Source organism: Capra hircus, unplaced genomic scaffold, assembly GCF_001704415.2.
Source record: "Capra hircus breed San Clemente unplaced genomic scaffold, ASM170441v1, whole genome shotgun sequence".
NCBI classification, from domain to species: domain Eukaryota; kingdom Metazoa; phylum Chordata; class Mammalia; order Artiodactyla; family Bovidae; genus Capra; species Capra hircus.
The window spans coordinates 1-20,937 of NW_017190560.1; the positions used below are offsets into that span (position 1 = coordinate 1).

The following is a 20,937-nucleotide window of genomic DNA, read 5'->3' on the forward strand; positions in this document are numbered from 1 at the left end:
GCCTTGACTAGACCGACCTTAGTCGGCAAAGTAATGTCTCTGCTTTTAATATGCTGTCTAGGTTGGTCATAATTTTCCTTCCAAGGAGTAAGTGTCTTTTCATTTCATGGCTGCAATCAGCATCTGCAGTGCTTTTTAGAGCCCAGAAAAATAAAGTCTGCCACTGTTTCCACTGTTTCCCCATCTATATGCGTTGAAGTGATGGGACAGATGCCATGATCTTCATTTTCTGAATGTTGAGCTTTAAGCCAACTTTTTCACTCCTTTCTTCAAGAGGCTTTTAGTTCCTCTTCACTTTCTGCCATAAGGGTGGTGTCATCTGCATATCTGAGGTTATTGATATTTCTCCTGGAAATCTTGATTCCAACTTGCGCTTCCTCCAGCCCCAGCGTTTCTCATGATGTACTCTGCATAGAAGTTAAATAAGCAGAATGACAATATACAGGCCTTGATGTACTCCTTTTCCTGTTTGGAACCAATCTGTTGTTTCATGTCCAGTTCTAACTGTTGCTTTCTGATATGCATATAGGTTTCTCAAGAGGCAGTTCAGGTGGTCTGGTATTCCCATCTCTTTCAGGATTTTCCACAGTTTATTGTGATCCACACAGTCAAAGGCTTTGGCATAGTCAATAAGCAGAAATAGATGTTTTTCTGGAAACCTCTTGCTTTTTTGATGATCCAGAGGATGTTGGCTGTTTGATCTCTGGTTCCTCTGCCTTTTCTAAAACCAGCTTGAACATCTGGAAGTTCATGATTCATGTAGCTGAAGCCTGGGTTGGAGAATTTTAAGCATTACTTTACTAGTGTGTGAGATGAGTGCAATTGTGCAGTAGTTTTGAGCATTCTTTGGCATTGCCTTTCTTTGGGATTGGAATGAAAACTGACGTTTTCCAGTCCTGTGGCCACTGGCTGAGTTTTCCAAATTTGCTGGTATATTGAGCACAGCACTTTCAGCAGCATCATCTTTCAGGATTTGAAATAGCTCAAGCTGGAATTCCGTAATCTCCCCTAGCTTTGTTCGTAGTGATGCTTCCTAAGGCCCACTTGACTTCACATTCCAGAATGTCTGGCTCTAGGTGAGTGATCACACCATTGTGATTATCTGGGGTTGTGAATATCCTTTTTGGTACAGTTCTTCGGTGTATTCTTGCCACCTCTTCTTAACATCTTCTGCTTCTTTTAGGTCCATACCATTTCTGTCCTTTATTGAGCACTTCTTTGCATGAAATGTTCCCTTGGTATCTCTAATTTTCTTGAGGAGATCTCTAGTCTTTCCCATTCTGTTGTTTTCCTTTATTTCTTTGCACTGATCACTGAGGAAGGCTTTCTTATCTCTCCTTGCTATTCTTTGGAACTCTGCATTCAAATGGGTATATCTTTCCTTTTCTCCTTTGCTGTTCACTTCTCTTCTTTTCACAGCTATTTGTAAGGCCTCCTCAGACAGCCATTTGCTTTTCTGCATTTCTTTTTCTTGGGGATGGTCTTTATTCCTGTCTCCTGTACAATGTCATGAACCTCCATTCATAGTTCATAAAGCACTCTGTCTATCAGATCTAGTCCCTTAAATCTATTTGACACTTCCACTATATATTTCGTAAGGGATTTGAATTAGGTCATACCTGAATGGCCTAGTGGTTTTCTCCATTTTCTTCAATTTCAGTCTGAATTTGACGGTAAGGAGTTCATGATCCAAGCCACAGTCAGCTCCTGGTCTTGTTTCTGCTGACTGTATAGAGGCTTCTCCATCTTGTCTGCAAAGAATATAATCAATCTGATTTCAGTGTCGACCATCTGGTGATGGGCATGTGTAGCGTCTTCTCTTGTGTTGTTGAAAGAGTTTTGGCTATGACTAGCGCGTTCTCTTGGCAGAACTCTATTAACATTTGCCTTGCTTCATTTTGTACCCAGGCCAAATTTGCCTGTTACCCCAGGTGTTTCTTGACTTCCTACTTTTGTATTCCAGTCCCCTATAATGAAAAGGACATCTTTTTTGGGTGTTAGTTCTAGAAGGTCTTGTAGGTCTTCATAGATCTGTTCAACTTCAGCTTCTTCAGCATTACTGGTCAGGGGCACAGACTTGGATTACCATGATATGGAATGGTTTCTTTGTAGCTCATATTCTTCCAGTAATGCAGCACTTAGACACTTGAACTGGAACTTAAAAACTCAAATCTAAGCTGTTTTTGAATGTATATCTAAGTTTGTATATGTGTGTTTGTGTGTTTATTTTCTAGAGTCACTTGGATATGTACCCAGCAGATAATCCAGAATAAACCTCAGTTCACAACGCCCTCGACTGGAGCTGCACCAGTTCAGTCCAGTCAGTTCAGTCGCTAGTTGTTTCCAACTCTGTGACACTATGGACTGCAGCACTCCAGGCTTACCTGTCCACCACCAACTCCTGGAGCTTATTCAAGCTCATGTCTATTGAGTCGGTGATGCACCCAACCATCTTGTCCTCTGTCGTCCCCTTCTCCTCCGCCCTCAATCTTTCCCAGCATCAGGGTCTTTTCCAATGAGTCAGTTCTTCGCATCAGGTGGCCAAAGTATTGAAGTTTTAGCTTCAACATCAGTCCTTCCAATGAATATTCAGGACTGATTTACTTTAGGATGGACTGGTTGGATCTCCTTTCAGTCCAAGGAACTCTCAAGAGTCTTCGCCAACACCATAGTTGCAAAGTGTCAATTCTTTGCTTCTCAGCTTTCGGCTATAGTCCACCTCTCACATCCATACATGACTACTGGATAAACCAAAGCTTTAACTAGACGGACCTTTGTTGGCAAAGAAATGTCTTAGCTTTTTAATATGCTTCTAGGTTAGTCATAACTTTTCTTCCAGGAGGCGAGCTTCTTTTAATTTCATGGCTGCAATCACCATCTGCAGTGATTTTGGAGCCCCCCAAAATAAAGTCTCTCACTGTTTCCATTGTTCCCCATCTATTTGCCATGAAGTGGTGGGACTGGATGCCATGATCTTAGTTTTCTGAATGTTGAGTTTTAAGCCAAATTTTTCACTCTCCTCTTTCACTTTCATCAAGAGGCTCCTTAGTTCTTCACTTTCTGCCATAAGGGTAATGTCATCTGCCTATCTGAGGTTATTGATATTTCTTCCATATACATATTGATATTATATGTACACTGCATATAAGTTAAATAAGCAGGGTAATATACAATATTATACAGTCTTGATGTACTCCTTTCCCAATTTAGAACAAGTCTGTTGTTTCATGTCCAGTTCTAACTGTTGCTTCTTGATCTGCATACAGATTTCTCAAGACGCAGGTCAGGTGGTCTGGTATTTCCATCTCTTTAAGAATATTCCATGGTTTGTTGTGATCCACACAGTCAAAGGCTTTGGCATTTTCAATAAAGCAGAAGTAGATGTTTTTCTGGAAATATCACTTTTTTGATGATCCAACGGATGTTGGCCATTTGATCTCTGGTTCCTCTGCCTTTTTTAAATCTAGCTTGAACACCTGGAAGTTCATGGATCAGGGAGTGTACAAGCCTGGCTTGGAGAATTTTGAGCACTACTTTGCTAGCGTGTGAGATGAGTGCAATTGTGCAGTAGTTTGAGCATTCTTTGGCATTGCCTTTCTTTGGGATTGGAATGAAAACTGACCTTTTCCAGTCCTATGGCCACTGCTGAATTTTCCTAATTTGTTGGCATATTGAGTGCTTATTTCCACAGTATTGTCTTTTAGGATTTGAAATAGCTCAACTAGAATTCTATCCATGGTGGATATTGTCATCCAGTCTCATTCTTTTGCTTGTGACTGTCCAATTTTTCCAGCACCATTTATTGAAAGTGAAAATGAGCTCACTCAGTCATGTCCTACTCTTTGTGACCCTATGGAGTGTAACCCACCAGGCTCCTCATTCCATGGAATTTCTAGAGGAGAGTACTGGAGTGGGTTACCATTTATTGAAGCAAGTCTCTTTTTTTCCCCACTTACATTGTTGACTCTCTTGTGATGAATTAACTAACCATACATGTGCATATCTGTTTCTGGGTTCTCAATTCTCTTCCATTGATCTATGTGTTTGTTCTCATGTAAATATCGTACTGTTTTGGTTACTATAGCTTTGAAATATAGTTTGAAATCAGAAACTGAGATGCTTTGTTCTTCTTTCTTAAGATTGCTTTGGCTCTTTGTGGTCTTTTATGTTTCCATACAAATTTTAGGATGTGTGCTCTATTTCTGTAAAAAAATAGTTATTGGAATTTTGATAGGACTTGCATTGGGCCTTTGTATTACTTTAAGTAAGATGAAAAGTATATATTAATTCTTTTTGTCATGAGTGCAGAGTATCTCTACATTTATTTCTATCTTCTTCAGTATCTTTCATTAATGTCTTACAGTTTTTCAGTGTATAAGTATTTCACTTCATTATTTTTGTTCAGTTGCTAAGTTGTGTTCAACTCTTTGTGACCCATGAACTGGGCTCCTCTGTCCATGTGGTTCTCCAGGCAAGATTATAGGAGTGGGTTGCCATTTTCTTCTCCTTGTTTACATTTATTTTAGGTATTTTCTCCTTTTTGATGCAATTATAAGAGGGATTGGATTTTTCATCTGTATTTCTCATAGTTCATTTTTAGTGACTAGAAATGCAATAGACTTCTGTATACTGATTTTGTATCCTGAAACTCTACAGAATTTATTTTAATTTTCCTTGATGGAGTCCTTAGGATTTTCCATATGTAATATGGCATCTGCCAATAGTGAAAATTTTACTTTTTCCTTTGTGATTTGAATGTATTTTTCTTTTTTTTCATTCCACAGAATGACTTGAGACTCATCCATGTTTGCTCACTTTTTATTACTGAGTAGATTCTATTGAATGGATAGAGAAATAGTTTGTTTATGACACTGTCTTGGTGAGAGGACTTTTATGATAATTTAAATCAGGAAGAAATACTCCAACATTGTTTTTTTTCTTGTATTTTCTTTAAATATTCTAGATTCTTTACTTTTTACATTAATTTTAAAGTTAGCTTGTTTAAGTTTTACCCAAAGAGTTTGATAAAATTTTTACTGGAATCTATTGAATATATAGAAAAAATTGAGATAGTTGACATCTTAATAATGCTAAGGTGATATCAGCATCAAGGAAATATAAAATATTCCTCTTTTTTGTTCCTCTGTTTAACAACTAAAAATCAAAATCAATAATAAACTAGAAAATCTCTTTGGGAGTTGTAGAATCCAGCACCTCATTACAAGAGACCCAAGAAAAGTCTAACCCATCTCTGTATGGGCTGTGGAACCAGCAGAAGCCTTTGAAACTGTTGCTGCTGTTCAGTCACTAACACAACTATTCACAGCTGCAACTGAGAAAACCTGCGGGATGCTGATGTGGATCGGCACCTATCGATGAGAAGAACTTTGCAGAAGTCCAGCCATCTGGAAGGGATTCTAGCACATCACTGGAGAAAAAAAATTACAAGTTTTAAAGCCCTCGGGAAGATCCTGGTGTACCAGTGCTGGGCCAGTACTGAACTGTTCACATACAATTTTCTTAAGATGGTAGTGAAGTGAAAGTTGCTCAGTTGTGTCCGATTCTTTGCCACTCCATGGGCTATAGAGTCCATGGAATTCTCTAGGCCAGAATACTGGAGTGGGTAGCCTTTCCCTTCTCCAGGGGATCTTCCAAACCCAGGGACTGAACCCAGGTCTCCTGCCTTGCAGGTGGATTCTTTACCAACTGAGCACAAGGGAAGCCCTTAAGATGGTAGAATTCACATTAAATATTCAGAACACAATAAAATACCATCTCAATACATAAATAAATAAAATTTCATTCTATTTACGTGTGTAATATTTGGCATTAGTTATTTCTTAATTTAGGCAAAAACAACCATGGAAAAGCTTGTGATAAAAATTATTTTGCTCTCAAATTTTGAAAATTACTCCAGTGGGACATACTGACTTGTTTTAATATAAATGTGATTCTTTATGAGTTAAAGTGTTCCTACCCAAGTGTGGGAGAAGACTTGATAATTGCTAGGATTAAGAAAACCCAAAGAACAAGGAAGCAGGAGGCAGAATTTCAGCAGGTGATAAATCAAGAAGAATGAATTTCTAAATATGTTTTGGAACTATATCCTTTTGGGGATTTACTGCTTATGTAATTTCTGACTTGCTGTTTGGCAAATATTGGAGTTCACTGGAAAATGCAGTGACTGCGCATTTTTGGGAAAGGTCACCCCAAACACACACATGTAAACCTATCTATATCTATATATTGAGAGATATATAGTGAGAGAGAGAAGGGCAAAGAAAGTTTTTCATTTACCTTTAAGAAACTAGAAGGCATTCAACTTGGTGACAGTGAGTATGACTCTGGTGTTATAAAGTTTATTTACTATACTTCAAAAGTAATACTGGGAAAGATTGAGGGAAGGAGGAGAAGGGGACAACAGAGGATGAGATGGTTAGATGGCATCACCGACTCAATGGACATAGGTTTGGGTAGACTCTGGCAGATGGTGATGGACAGGGAGGCCTGGCGTGCTGTGGTTCATGGGGTTGCAAAGAGTCAGACACGAGTGAATGACTGAACTGAGCTGAACTGAATGTATCTATATATGAAATTTATTTCTACCTTAAGTAAAATATAATTTTCCATTGAACTTTTAAACCTTGATTATATGTATATAATTTTTTTCTAGGAGTTTTCTTTTTCTCCTTCTTTGGGGTTTGATGTCATGATTTGGGAAAAAGAAAGAACAAGCAATGCTCTGAATGTGTAAAAGGAACACGCCATATGTACACTGGGCTCTATCTCCTCACTATGAAGTTCTTAACCCGGAAAAAAGCCTGACTGATTTTCAAATCAACATGGGTAGAATGGTACTCTATTCACAATCTCTATGAGCAGCAGTAACAGTTTGGAAAAATATTCAGTTTTTATTAACAATGCTTGTGGGGTCTTCTGGAAAAGCTCATTTATTTTAGCAATTTAAATGATATTTAAGGAATGTCTATAGTGTTTATAACTATCAAAAAAGACCAGCTTATGTTCCTCACAGTCACCAGTCTTGGTATCCTATGGACGTCTTTCTCTTTGGTTCTCTCCCTCTCATCTCTAATTGCTTCCTTCCCTCTGCCTTCTCTCCTAGGTTACCTCTACCATTAAAACCTGAAAACTCTGAATTGAGCTCTATTCAGCCTTGGTCAAAAGAACATACACAAATTCATTTCTTTAGGAAAATATAACTCTAATAAACTCTGAAGAGATTCATATCATGAATGAGATAGACCATTTATTTTAATTTGTGATGAAAGATAAAGGGACATAGGTAGCTCTTAAGAATAGTAGGGTCAATCATTTTTTATTTTATTTTAGCTGTTAGTACATATATGATTTCTAATAAGTGAAAGCCACTCAGTTGTGTCTGATTCTTTGTGACCCCATGGACTATACAGTCCATAGAATTCTTCAGGCCAGAATACTGGAATGGGTAGCTTTTCCCTTCTCCAGGGGATCTTCCCAACCCAGGGATTGAACCCAGGTCTCTCCCATTGCAGGCAGATTTTTTACCAGCTGAGCCACAAGGGAAGCCCACTTATTAGAAATCACTTATGGAGCTAGCAAATAGTTAGGTTTGAAAAGTACTACTAATAGTATGATTAATTTTCATTTATTGAGCAGCAAATGCTTATGGAGCCAAGGTTTGAGCAGAATACTCTATAGCTACCTTGTTACCCAGCCATCCTTTTGTTTGACTAAGTCTAAAGCCTAAGTCTACCTATGGGATGTTAAGAGCAAGCAAGCAAGCCCTGAGCTGACCTGAAGTGAAAGGGACTGAGAAATGCATGGATGGTACAGGTAAGAGAGCAAGTAGAAAGAGTTGGTACTACTGAACGATCACTAGGTTGTAAGTTCCTTGAAAGCAGAGAACATGCCATTCCTTCAAGTTTTCCTTGGGCTGATATTTTTTGCTTTTTTTTGTCAAATGATCATGTCAAGTGTAGAGCAGAATACTGCAGCTGTGGAAACCTACAGTCATATTTGGATATGATGTATTTGAACAGAGTGTAGGGGAAAATGTTAAGTCTGAAACTGAAAAAATTACATAGTTGCAAATGGAACACAATGGAGCATTTGCAAGGTAGGGGTGGGAGCAGGGGTATGTTAGTGCAGGCGCCCCTTGGGAAAAGTATTCATTAGGAAAGGGGAAGAGTTGATGGTGATCAACAATAGGAATGGAGAGGAATCAGGACGCCTGAAGGTACGAATAGAGCCGTGGTTATCGATTGTGGTATTTATCATGTGAGGTACAGCGGGTGAACAAAAGACTTATTAAGTGGGTCATCTTTGAATCCAGATATTTTAAAACAATAATATAAAAATTTATTTGTACTGTCAATGTTTGAGTAACATTTGGTCTGCCATTTTGAGGGGATTAAACCAAGTTTTCACATACAAAACAGACAGACCTTGTTTTATACACAGTTTCAAGAAAGACAACCATTCTGAGTGTTGGCTTTCTCTCCCTTTTCTGACAGATGGTGTATCATTTTCTTAGGGCTGCTGGAGCAAAGAACCACAAGCGGGTTGCTTAAAATAACGGAAAATTATTATCTTACATTGGTGGAATCTGTAAATCTAAAACCAAGGTGTTTGAAGGGCTAAGCTCCCTTCAGAACATGTAAAGAAATCTTTCGATGTCTCCTCCTAGGTGTTGGTAGTTTGCCAGTAATCTCTTTTGCCCCTTGGCTTCCATTCTCTCTGCCTTCACATGGCCATCTTCTTAGAAGAAGACCATTCATATGGGATTAAGGGTTCACCCTACTCCTGGATGGCCTCATCTTAACTTAAATTTCATCTGTAATAACTCTCCTTCCAAAGGGAGTAAAATTCAGAGGTTTTGAGGTCTTCAATATATCTATTTTTGGGGTGTCAGTGAGAGACCAAGTCAAACCATAACAGATGGTAAATAGCAAATCTCTACAAGGGTAGGTTGATAAAAGGTCCTTTGGAAAACTAGAATCATGTACAAAACTGAATAAATGACCAGAATAGCAGAAGTACTATAAAAATCTTCTAATTGACAAAGTGATAAGAAACAGGAAAATGATATGACAGAGAAGGTAATAAGTGAAAAATATGTGAAGAAAAGAGCGAGGCAGCTCAATATCATGACTTCATGTTATATTGTAAGATTTACCACATGATGCAATAAGTTTTTTTTTTTTCCTTAATAGGTTGAAAATGTGGTGGCTACTTGTAACGGTGTGTTTCATCCACATGTCTGGAAATGCATTTTGTTTCCTTGGAAAAATTGTTGAGAACCCTGAAGCCAGTATGAATGTGGTAAGTTATTCATATCACTGATATTTTAAAAACAACACTTCCAAAGATATTGATGCTCTTGTTCTCATTAATTCTTTTAAAATATCTTTTATTATAAAGTTTGAAATATTTCTTTACATAATGTATGTTAACAATCAATGAGAAGTTTTACAATAGGAATCATAAAAGTGGCCCAGTAAACTCATGAAGCTAATTTTTTTTTTTTTCCCTCCATTCAGAGTCAGATGATTTCCTTCTGGGGCTACCCAAGTGAGATGCATAAAGTTATAACTGCAGATGGCTATATCCTTCAGGTCTATCGGATTCCTCATGGAAAGAATGATGCTAATCATTTAGGTAGGACTGGTTTTTGTTCAGTCACTAAGTTGTGCTCCACTCTTGTGCAACCCCATGGACTGTAGCCTGCCCGGGTCCTCTGTCCATGGAGTATCCTGGCAAGAATACTGAAGTGGGCTGCCACTTCCTTCTCCAGGGGATCTTCCCAACCCAGGAACTGAAACCACACCTCCTGTGTTGGCAGGCAGATTCTTTACCACTGAGTCACCAGGGAAACATGGGGGGACTGGAATGACAGGAAAAGATGAGTGTACATTCCATTCAAATATATTCTAATTCTAGAACATGAGATTAAGTTACTCACAGGGAAAAAAAATCCTTGATCCACCTTGGACTTCTGAGATTTAGCTAAGGGTCTCAGTGACACCAGATTTACACTGGCTTCTGTGATGTGAAGCACACTGGCCCCTGATTTTAGTTTGTTGTGCTGGGTGGGAACTCAGAGTCCCTGAATAGCAGGCCCACTTAATTAGCATTATGCTGAATTTCCTTATAATATAATTTTTTCAATAGCTTTTTGAGTTTAATTGCCATACAACCAACTGCACACAATTTAAAGTATATAGTTGCACACATTTTGTCATCTGAAAAAATATCACAATTAAGATAACAATTTCAAAAATATTCACCCCACCAAGAAAACTTATTTAATTCTGGTCTTCCTAAATTCATGTTTCTCTGAGAATAAGGAGTGAGTTTATAAAGGTTTGAATAATTTCTTCTTTAGGTCAGAGACCTGTTGTGTTTCTGCAGCATGGTTTTCTTGGATCAGCCACAAACTGAATTTCCTACCTTCCCAACAACAGCCTGGGCTTCCTCCTGGCAAATGCTGGTTATGACATGTGGCTGGGAAACAGCAGAGGAAATACCTGAGCCTAGGAACATTTATACTATTCACCAGACTCCCCTGAATTCTGGGCTTTCAGGTAAACAAAGGGAAAATTAAAAATAAATGTTGAGTTAAAAATCATCAGTATTCACTGCTTCCAATCCAGTTGTATGTTAATAAATCACACTTCAAGTAAGAGGAGAAGGAAGTCCTTTGATTCTAATCTATCTTAGATTTTTCATACATCTCATTCCAAGGGTAGTTTTCCTCCTAACTGTGATCCCAGTGCCCACTATTACGAGATTCCCTGAATCTGCTTTTCCACAAGGATTGAGCAAAATGAGTAAGCAAGGAAATCTTTTGTCCTTGGCAATTTCTAAAGGAACATCCACATGGATTTAAACCCAGCTGGGGTTCATGGACAACATCTCTCATCAGCAATAATGAAGTGGAGGGGGAGACAATGAAATTCAGACACCATGGAGAGATTATGGAAAGATTTTCTCTTACTGGCCTTCTGGTGCCTTTTCTGGGAATTACTAGTGGAAGTGGAGAACAGAAGAGAAGTTGGTTGATGGAGCTGAGGCACTAAAGTGCTCTAAAAATTCTAGGAACCAAAAGGAAGCTCGTCTGCCCCAAGTGTAGTGAGGAAGAGGAAGACCAAGAGGAGAGGAGACTAGATGCTGACAAGCCCAGATCAGGGTGGGCAGTGTAGGTCATGATGAGGGCCTTGGAGCTCATTCTAAGTGTAAGGAGAAGCCTCTGGAAAGTTTTAACAGAGGAAGGGCATAACCTGTTCTCATTTTCAAAAAAATATTCTGGATAACTTGTAAAAAATAAAATAGAGAAGTTTTTTGTATGACATGGTAGTGGAACACTAAATACAAGTCATTATTAAATCTGACAGTTTCAGGGATGGAAGTAGTCCCCAACTACAGATTCATTGGTCTTTAAAATTGGATCAAATTGCAGATATCATGCTGTGCTTTAGAAATAATGTCAGCTCTTTATAGGAAGTCACCCCTCAAAAGCCCCTGACACTCAAATAGTCTATAAGCAGCAATATTTAGAGCATCCAGTTTTCTATTTTTCAAAGGAAGCTTTAGCTTAAATAACAAAGATGTGTATTTAGTTTATTTTGTCTCTTTCTTACAGCTTTGATGAAATGGCTGAATATGACCTTCCATCCACAATTGATTTCATCTTAAGGAGAACAGGACAGGAGAAGCTACACTATGTTGGCCATTCCCAAGGCACCACCATTGGTAGGTAAAAGCAATTAGCAAGTAGTCCTCTTACCTGGAAAATCCCATGGATAGAGGAGCCTGGTGGGCTGCAGTCCATGGATTCGCTGAGGGTCGGGCACGACTGAGCGACTCCACTTTCACTTTTCACTTTCATGCATTGGAGAAGCAAATGGCAACCCACTCCAGTGTTCTTGCCTGGAGAATCCCAGGGACAGAGGACCCTGGTGGGCTGCCGTCAATGGGGTTGCACAGAGTCGGACACGACTGAAGTGACTTAGCAGCAGCAGCAGTAGTTCGTATAGATCCTTTTCCAGTGGTTGTGCAGGCATGTTGGTCATCATGCTTGCTAACTGTTTTCCATTCATTATATAATGCAATGTCTACAACAGCCCACTGATATAAGGCCATTATTATTCCTATTGCTTGCATGCATGCTAAGTCGCTTCAGTCGTGTCCGACTCTGTGCGACCCCATAGACGGCAGCTCACCAGGCTCCCCCGTCCCTGGGATTCTCCAGGCAAGAACACTGGAGTTGGTTGCCATTTCCTTCTCCAATGCATGAAGGTGAAAAGTGAAAGTGAAGTCGCTCAGTTGTGTCAGACTCTTAGCGACCCCATGGACTGCAGCCTACCAGGCTCCTCCGTCCATGGGATTTTCCAGGCAAGAGTACTGGAGTGGGGTGCCATTGCCTTCTCCTATTGATTGCATAGGGAAGCTAAATAGTGGGTGATGAAATATTTTGTGTAAGATAACATAGTTATTACAGGTAGGGTAGCTCATATCCTAGGTCAAGTAATCTGACATCCAAACCAATGCTCTGCAACTTTGTACCACATGGTCTCTGGTCTCAGTTTATTTCATTCAGTCAACCCTATTATGGGTCTAATATAGTATATCTTAAGGATATAGGGTAAAAAGTAAATAGTTTAAAATCTCTGTTTTTCTACTACTAATACTCTAGCAGGAAGAAGTAGAGAAAATGATCAGTAAAATACATATGATGCTAGGTGATGGTAGCATTTTTCTATGAAGAGAAAAATAAATCAGATTGGGGAGCATCAGAGGGGTGCTTATGACTGATTTCTATGCTTTTATACAGAACATGTTGAACCTAGCTTGACCTTTTCTCAATGATACAGGGTTATAAAATTTTTGCAGTTAGCTGAAATGCAGAAATGTCCTTAAGATTTATTGAGGTAAATAGAACCGCTTGTCCTGACAGAAAATCACTCCAAGCTACTGCTCTTTTGAGTATTTAAATTTTGAACATTTCCATTCTTCTTACTCACCAGTGGACAGTTTGTCATTGTGTCACCATACTCATAAATTTCAGCAAGTTGTTTCTGCCTTCTAATTGACATCTACCAGTCAATCTGCTGTGTACAAGATGTTTAGTGAAGTGTCCTTGATGGACTGCATCGGCAATGGGCTTAAGCTTGTTTTGAGAAGTTACCTGTCTGACCCTTTATGGACCTACTGACCGTCACTCAGTGTCAGTGGTGCTGCTACTAATACTCTGGCAGGAGGAGACTGACTCCCCTTGCGAAGGAGTCCTGCTTGGGCTGGGTGAACTGCTGGCTCTCATCTTCAGAGTTAGGAAGCCAGATAAAGAACTCCTTAATCAACAGAGTGCTGTTGGAAAGCATGTTCTTCTTCCAGTGGGATCAGGCTGCATATTACTGAGTGGCATAAACCTGAAAAGTTTTTCTTTCTTTTTGCTTTATTTAAGTTTTGCACAAACTGAAAAGTTTTGTTTCAAGCTGTTCTTAAGTCTAGTCAACATGTCATTATTAACAGTAAGGAGAGATTGATTGTCCTATGAAATTCAACTGTAAAGAATTTAAGTTAATAATTCTTTGATTAGAACCTAGTCTATTTATATGGTACTGTTCTTGAAAACAATTAAAAGTAGATAGGGGCTGAGAATATTGTATACAAATATTGGAATTATCTCAGATACTCATTTGTTAAGCATTACTATGTGACTAGTTCCTGGTAAATATTTTACATGATTCAACTTAATTATTTCCTAAACAACCTAAGGAAGTATTCATTATTATACCTATTTTTAGATGAGGAAACTAAAACTTTTAGAGTTTAGGTCTCTTTTCCAAGGTCACAAAGCTAATAAACCACAGAACTAAGTTTCAAACTCTGTTTTGACACATTTCAAATTTGTGCTTTAACCTTTCCACTTATATACCTTATTCATGTTAATGTTAATTATCTCATTGTTATAAGATGAGATAATTTTAAGCTGAACCAAACCTGCTGTCATATAAATTATAACACTTTTATTACCATGTGATTATTCTAGAGTTGGCCTGTTTTCAAAAGTCAGATAAAAGAGTTAAATGTAACATTTAAAAAGTTCTAACCTCATGTCAAGGGCTTCCCAGGTAGCTCAGTAGTAAAAAATCTGCCTGCCAAATGGGAGATGTGAGTTATATCCCTGGGATGGGAAAATCCCATGGAGAAGGAAATGGCAGTCCACTCCAGTATTCTTGCTAGGGAAATCCCATGGACAGAGGAGCCTGGTGGGCCCCAGTACATGGGGTCGCCAGAGTCAGACACGACTTAGCAACTACACGACAGCAAACCTCATGTCCCCAGAGAGAATCTATGAAAATAAAATATACTAAAATCTGACCATTTTGTTCATTTCAGATTGTTCCAGATGGCACCCTTAGTAAGTCCAAAGTAATGATGTCCTACTTGTAAAACACACACACACACACACACACACACACACACACACACCCCTACCTTTACACGTATTCTTTGTTCTGTTTCAGGTTTTGTCGCCTTTTCTACCAATCCCACACTGGCTGAGAAAATCGAAGTCTTCCATGCATTAGCCCCAGTCGCCACAGTGAAGCACACCCAGAGCCTGTTTAACAAACTTGCGCTTATTCCTCACTTCCTCTTCAAGGTATGTGATTCCCTTTACCCAGACCTAAGATATTGAATTGTTTGTGTCTTTCAAAGTGATAGAGAAAACACACATGGTGGACGATCGTGTTTATATCCAGGAATGGATTGAATGTGTTTATGTTACACCTTGAATAGCACTGACCATGTTCGAATCCCCGTTATAGTTTAAGAGATCCCACTTTTTTAAATTCTCCATTTCTTTGAGTGCTAGCAACACCTGGCAGTGTATTTGCTCCTTCATGGATGTTTCTTTACCAAGTATCCACACAAGTCTTCAAGGCTGTGTTTCCACCCTCAGCCTGGGGAAGACGAGCTAAAAGCAACACAAAAGAGTCAAATAAAATACCTCGACTACCTAGTCCGTGAGAGGTGGGAAGAGGGAGAACAGGAAAGGAGGGGAGGGACAGGAAAAGGAGAGAAAGGGTAAGGTAGCCGGGAAGACGTGAAGCAAGAGCTTGCAGACCCTCATCAGGTGCCCTCGGCTGTCCAAGTCTCACTCCTAAGAGGGCTTTTCTCTGTGAATGGGGGTTTCGCAGGGCAGCAGGATAGATTTCAATAAACTGTCGATATTATGTAGGCATGTATGTTAGGGATTTAATAATCTTTCCTGTATCCAAAGTTTAATCACCAAGTTCTCCCACCCACTGTAACCACAGACACACACACAAACATGCACACACACACACACACACACACACACACACTCCATTAGGAGAACAGTTTGCCTCAGGCTACAAAATTTACTGATGCCATTCTCTTCTATGGTTGTGTATTTTTCTTTTCTTTTTTTTTTCACTCAGGTGTGTGCTGTTCATTTTTTTTTCTCACTAAACTAACACAGGTGTCTAAAACCTAAAAGATTTTTACCTGCAACTATATTTGTAAAACTTTTACTCAAAATGTAAAATTGTGTGATGACCCTGAATATATTTACAGGCTGCCCTGATTCAGAACATGTTTATGTTTTACTTGTACTCAGAATTTCTGACAGGCAGTGGAGAGAGGGGTTTAAAAAAAGATAGTATTAGACCTTAAGTCAGAATCTTGAGGCTTGGATCAGGATTCTAGCTGCAATCCAGTTCTCACTAGACCAAGACCCTGACTATTTATTAGCCTTTTGTTCTCCTGTATAAAATGAGGATGACAGAGTACGAACTACCAGTAATAATTAAATAAGTCACATGAATATAATACTCAGAGAGAAAATGGTCAATACTTTATAGTAGCTTTGTATGTGTATAATTTTGAAACTTTGTGTGTAATTTTGAAAATATGGAGTCACTAAGTCATATAACGGAAACTAATATAATATTGTAAGTCAACTATACTTCCATAAAAATAAATAAAATAAAATGGGGATAACAAAGTGTCAACCTTCCTCAAGAACAATGAGGGTGAGTCCTTTCAATTATTAAGCTACCAAACCTCTTTGTCTTTTTAAATGTTTGGATGAAAATATGGCTTGAGGTCATCCTTTTCCCTGCTGATTTTTTGTCATTTATTGCTGTAATCACACATCTTGGGACTTAGTTTTGATATTCCACAATGTTGTTTTATGATTTAATCCCATAGTTTCTATTACCCCAACTAGACTGTACCTCTTTACGCATTACAGTTTTCATCAGCCAGTACAGTTCTCAATGCAACGTTAAATACCCAGTACTCATATCTGCCCTGTCCATTCCACATTTTTATCATGGGGATTCAATGAGAGAAAGTATTTAAGCTTCCTAAGACACCATATAGAAATACTGAAATAGGCATTGTAATGTCTATTTCTGTCAGTAAACTAGACAACTTAAGTCATTTCTACAGCTTGTTATTTGCAAGTCTGTAATGATGCTTTTATTTTTCAGATTATATTTGGTAACAAAATGTTCTACCCACACAATTTTTTTTTAACAATTTCTAGGCGTTGAAGTGTGTTCTCATGAGGCACTGGATGTCCGTTGTAAGAATGCCTTGTTTGCCATTACTGGAGTTGACTATAAAAACCTTAACATGATTTGTACGCTCTGAAATTTCTATTCTGATTATTTTGAGCAACATTCCTTGTCTTATCATCACTTAGGAATGGTACTTTATTAGAACCAGGAGTCACTTCAAAATTCTGTCCAATATGCAGATAAGCCCAAGAGAAATCACAAGTCATGGCTCCTAGTTTTGTTGCCTCCAGGTTCCTTCCATCACCTCGTTGTGCCCTGAAGTAAACAGCTTGTAGAAAAAACAAAAACAGGAAACTTGCTACTCACCTCTGATCACCTGAAAATTGGTGTGACATTTAATTTCTGTGAGATGAGGTATTGAATCATGTTGTCCGGTTCCTTTGTAGGAAAAATATGTCTAGATATTGGGTGAATATTATTTAAAATATTGTAATGCTGATAGTCAACCTTATAAATTTTCCAAAACTTCTTTCAGAGCAACTCTTTATGTAAGATCTTGTCCATACTCTTTACCTTCTATTTCATTTGCTTTGCACCAAGTGGATGTTTAAAAACACATACAACATACTGTAGTATTGCAAAGAAGTTAAAAATACGGATTCAGGTTAAAAGCATAATTCAGATCCTATCTTTGCAACACACTTGAATTCCTTCATTTTGATTCCTTATCCATGAAAGGAGTCATTGTGAAGATTAAATGAGCTAACATATGTAAAGTATGTACTGTGCTCAGTCATGTCCGATTCTTTGCAGTCCCATGGACTGTACCCAACCAGGTTCCTTTGTCCATAGAATCTCCCAGGCAAGAATACTGGAGTGGGTTGCCACTTTGTACCCCAGGGGATCTTCCTGACCCTGGGATTGAACCTGTGTCTTGTGTCTCCTGCACTGACAGGCAAATTCTTTACCATTAGCACCACCTGGGAAGCCCCAACATATGAAGATCATAGAACAAAACAACCTAACTCACAGTATGTCACATATTTCATGTTTTATATTATCCATTGACAACTATTCTCACTCACAATTGTTTAGTTTAGCTATGCATCCTTGAAATTAGCCCATATAATCAGAGTTTGCAAGCCATAACGTGAAAGTGAAGTCGTGTCCGACTCTTTGTGACCCCATGGACTGTAGCCTACCAGGCTCCTCCGACCATGAGATTCTCCAGGCAAGAATACTGGAGTGGGATGCCATTTCCTTCTCCAGGGGATCGAACCCAGGGATTGAACCCAGGTCTCCCACATTGGAGGCAGACGCTTTAACCTCTGAGCCACCCGGGAAGCCCTTGCCAGCCATGAAGTGATGTACAACTCTTTTGCTCATATCCTGCCAGTAATGCTGCTGGTAAAACCTGATATGGATCAGAAAAGTTTAAGTCTTCGGTGTTTTCAAAACTGAACGTACATCTAAGTGTGTGTGTGTGTGTGCTTATGTGCTTGCTTTCTAGAGTCGCTTAGATGTGTATGTAGCACATAATCCAGCAGGAACTTCTGTTCAAAACGCCCTCCACTGAACACAGGTATCATTTCACTTGTGGGCCTCAACCATCACCAATTTACCTAAAGCAAAGTCTTAGAGTAGTCTGTCAAAGTAAAGGTTCCTAGCAGGGAATTTTTCTGGCATGGGACTACCAGGTGAAATTATCAATCCATGTGAACGAAAATCCTATAAAAATAGGTGCTTTGGGTAGCAAGAAATAAATGATTTTCATGACTTGAGTGGCAAGAAAAATTATTTCAAGCAGAGCTGCATTTAAACTTGAATAAATTGTTCTCTAGGATTAATAGTTTTATTCTTGGAATGAGAAAAAAATTAATATTTAAATTAAAAGTAAATTACTCAAAAATGTTGGTATGTTATTATTCACATAGCCAAGTGACTTTTTAAAATTTCCTTGTGTTTTTAATTTCTCTCCATTAGGCTGTTAAGTCTGGGAAATTCCAAGCTTTTGACTGGGGAGCCTCAGTTCAGAACCTAATGCATCATCATCAGGTGAGCGTCTTAAGTAGCAGTTATTCACATTTTAAAGACAAAGAAATAAAAGGTTAAAGATGAAATTGTGATAACTTTACATGTATTTTCCAAAGTCAAGTTGTTGTCCAGACCTCAGAAGTCAAGGGGTGATAATTTCTGGAAGTTTCTTACTTCAGTCGTGTGGTACTTTGAGGGCAGCTGAATGAGCGCAGATACTGGATTGTGAAGGCTGAGGGGAAGAATCGGAAACCAGCAGCACCTCAGAGGCTGCCTTTGTCCTGGGCCCTTAACACTAGTAACCAGAGACTCCATTGTGGGCGGGGAAGCGGGTGAAACACCACCCCCACCTCCATGCTCCCTGCAGCCAAGCCGAACATAACTCAGGATGGTGTCAGCTAACTGGGGAAGTGATGATAATTTAAGATCCAGAAGCTGGTCCTGGGAAAACACTTCAAACAGTGGCATATGAGTGAAGAAAAGTGGGTTTATTCTCATGGGCGTTCTCTACACTTTTCCCTTCTGTCCAACATGTAAAGGAGTATAATAAAGTATTAAAATACTATGAAAATTACATATAATAAAATGTTTCTTTATGAATTGGCTATTACATAAGGGTAAAGAAATTTTAATGTATTGAATCAGAATTCTTGAGAATATCATCTTTAAAAACTAACAAAATTCTCTGTGAACAGTGGGAAAATTATTAGTTATTTCTTGTCCATTGGTCTGCTTTATGAATCTCTTTAAAATCTGTGTGAATGGTGATTTTGTAGAAATAGGAAATGGGGCTATTGGTAGATTTTCTAAGAATTTGAACCTATATTTAATAAAAATCAGACAAGTATTTAAAATACAACTCATTTAACCAACTGACTACCTTTCCAATGACTATACTGGGAAGTCAGACAAAGCAAACATAAATGACTCAGACCATTTTGAGAAGCTTATACATTTAGTGTAAAGCAGAAAATGGGGTCATGACCTGTAACAATTGCCAAGATTTAGATTAATTATGAAATGGGTCATGACAGAATTAATAGATATAGAAAACAGATTGGTGGTTACTAGAGGTATGGGCAAAATGGATTAAAGTGGTAAAAACTTATGAACTTCCAGTCATAAAATAAGTAAGACCTAGAGATGCAATTACAGTGTGGAGACTATAGTTATTAATACTGTATTATACATTTGAAACTTTCCAAGACAGTAAATCTTAAAAGTTCTTTCTCTGTTATCTCTCTCTGTCTGTCTCTCCCTCTCTCTATATATATATAAATGTGTAAAAACTACACGCGGAGGTAGATGTTAACTAGATATTTTTGTTGTCATCATTTCACAATGTATACATGTGTGGAATCATTGCTGTGCACCTGCAACAAATATAATGTTATTTATAAATTATATCTCAATGTTTTAAGTGATATCTGATTTACCCACTGAATAAGTATTGAGTTTAAAGTGCATTTGCTTATGAAATTCTGATCCTTTTCCTCTTGTGTTTTAACCCACACCTCCCATCTACAATTTAACAGCCATGAATGTCCCAATTGCCATATGGAATGGTGGCAAAGACCTGTTGGCTGACCCTCAGGATGTTGACCTTTTGCTTTCAAAACTCTCTAATCTCATCTACCACAAGGAAATTCCAAATTACAATCACTTGGACTTTAATCTGGGCATGGATGCACCTCAAGAAGTTTACAATGAAATTGTTTCTTTGATGGCAGAAGACAAAAAGTAGTTCTGGAATTTAGAGAATTATTCATTTACTTTTTCCAAAATAGTTTCTTCTCTCCCACATGATTTCTGTACTGTTTTAAATGCAATACTTCTTTCTGTAATGTTGACTTTCAAAATATATTAGCATCAACAAACTTTTCATTGGTCATTTTTAATTGAAAAAAATGCTTAAATTATTTTTTCCCTTAGAAATGTATCTAGAAACTCTTGACGGACTGTGATCTCAGGGAGGTGAAACTTCTCTTCCAATCCTCCCGTTCAGGTTTCTTCTAAACTCCAGAGTGACAATGAGCCTTGAATCACGAGTGTTGCCAAGAGACAGTCCTGGGGTTGACTATTGATGCCTCTTGGCACACTTGGAGATTGATAGATTGTTTTCTATCATCTGCTGTTGCTAAAGCTTAGTCTCTTCACTGTGCAGTGTGGGGCTATCACTTGCTCTTTTGACTGTTACACTCCATGAAAAGGCCAAGTAGACAGTAAGTTGCATTGAGGCCAGCTCACTTTCCCTTTCTAGGAGAAAAGAACACAGGTAGGCTAGGAAGCAACTGGTAACCCCAGTTCAGGAAGTTGGGAGGTAAGGGATTTCCTACCCTCAATATTGTTG

The 20,937-nt window shown here is 38.5% G+C and overlaps 1 pseudogene; it reads left to right on the forward strand.

The window, feature by feature from the left end:
- Window positions 1-9,300: 9,300 nt before the first annotated feature.
- On the forward strand, window positions 9,301-20,331 carry LOC108634854 (annotated as a pseudogene).
- The last annotated feature ends 606 nt before the right edge of the window (window positions 20,332-20,937 follow it).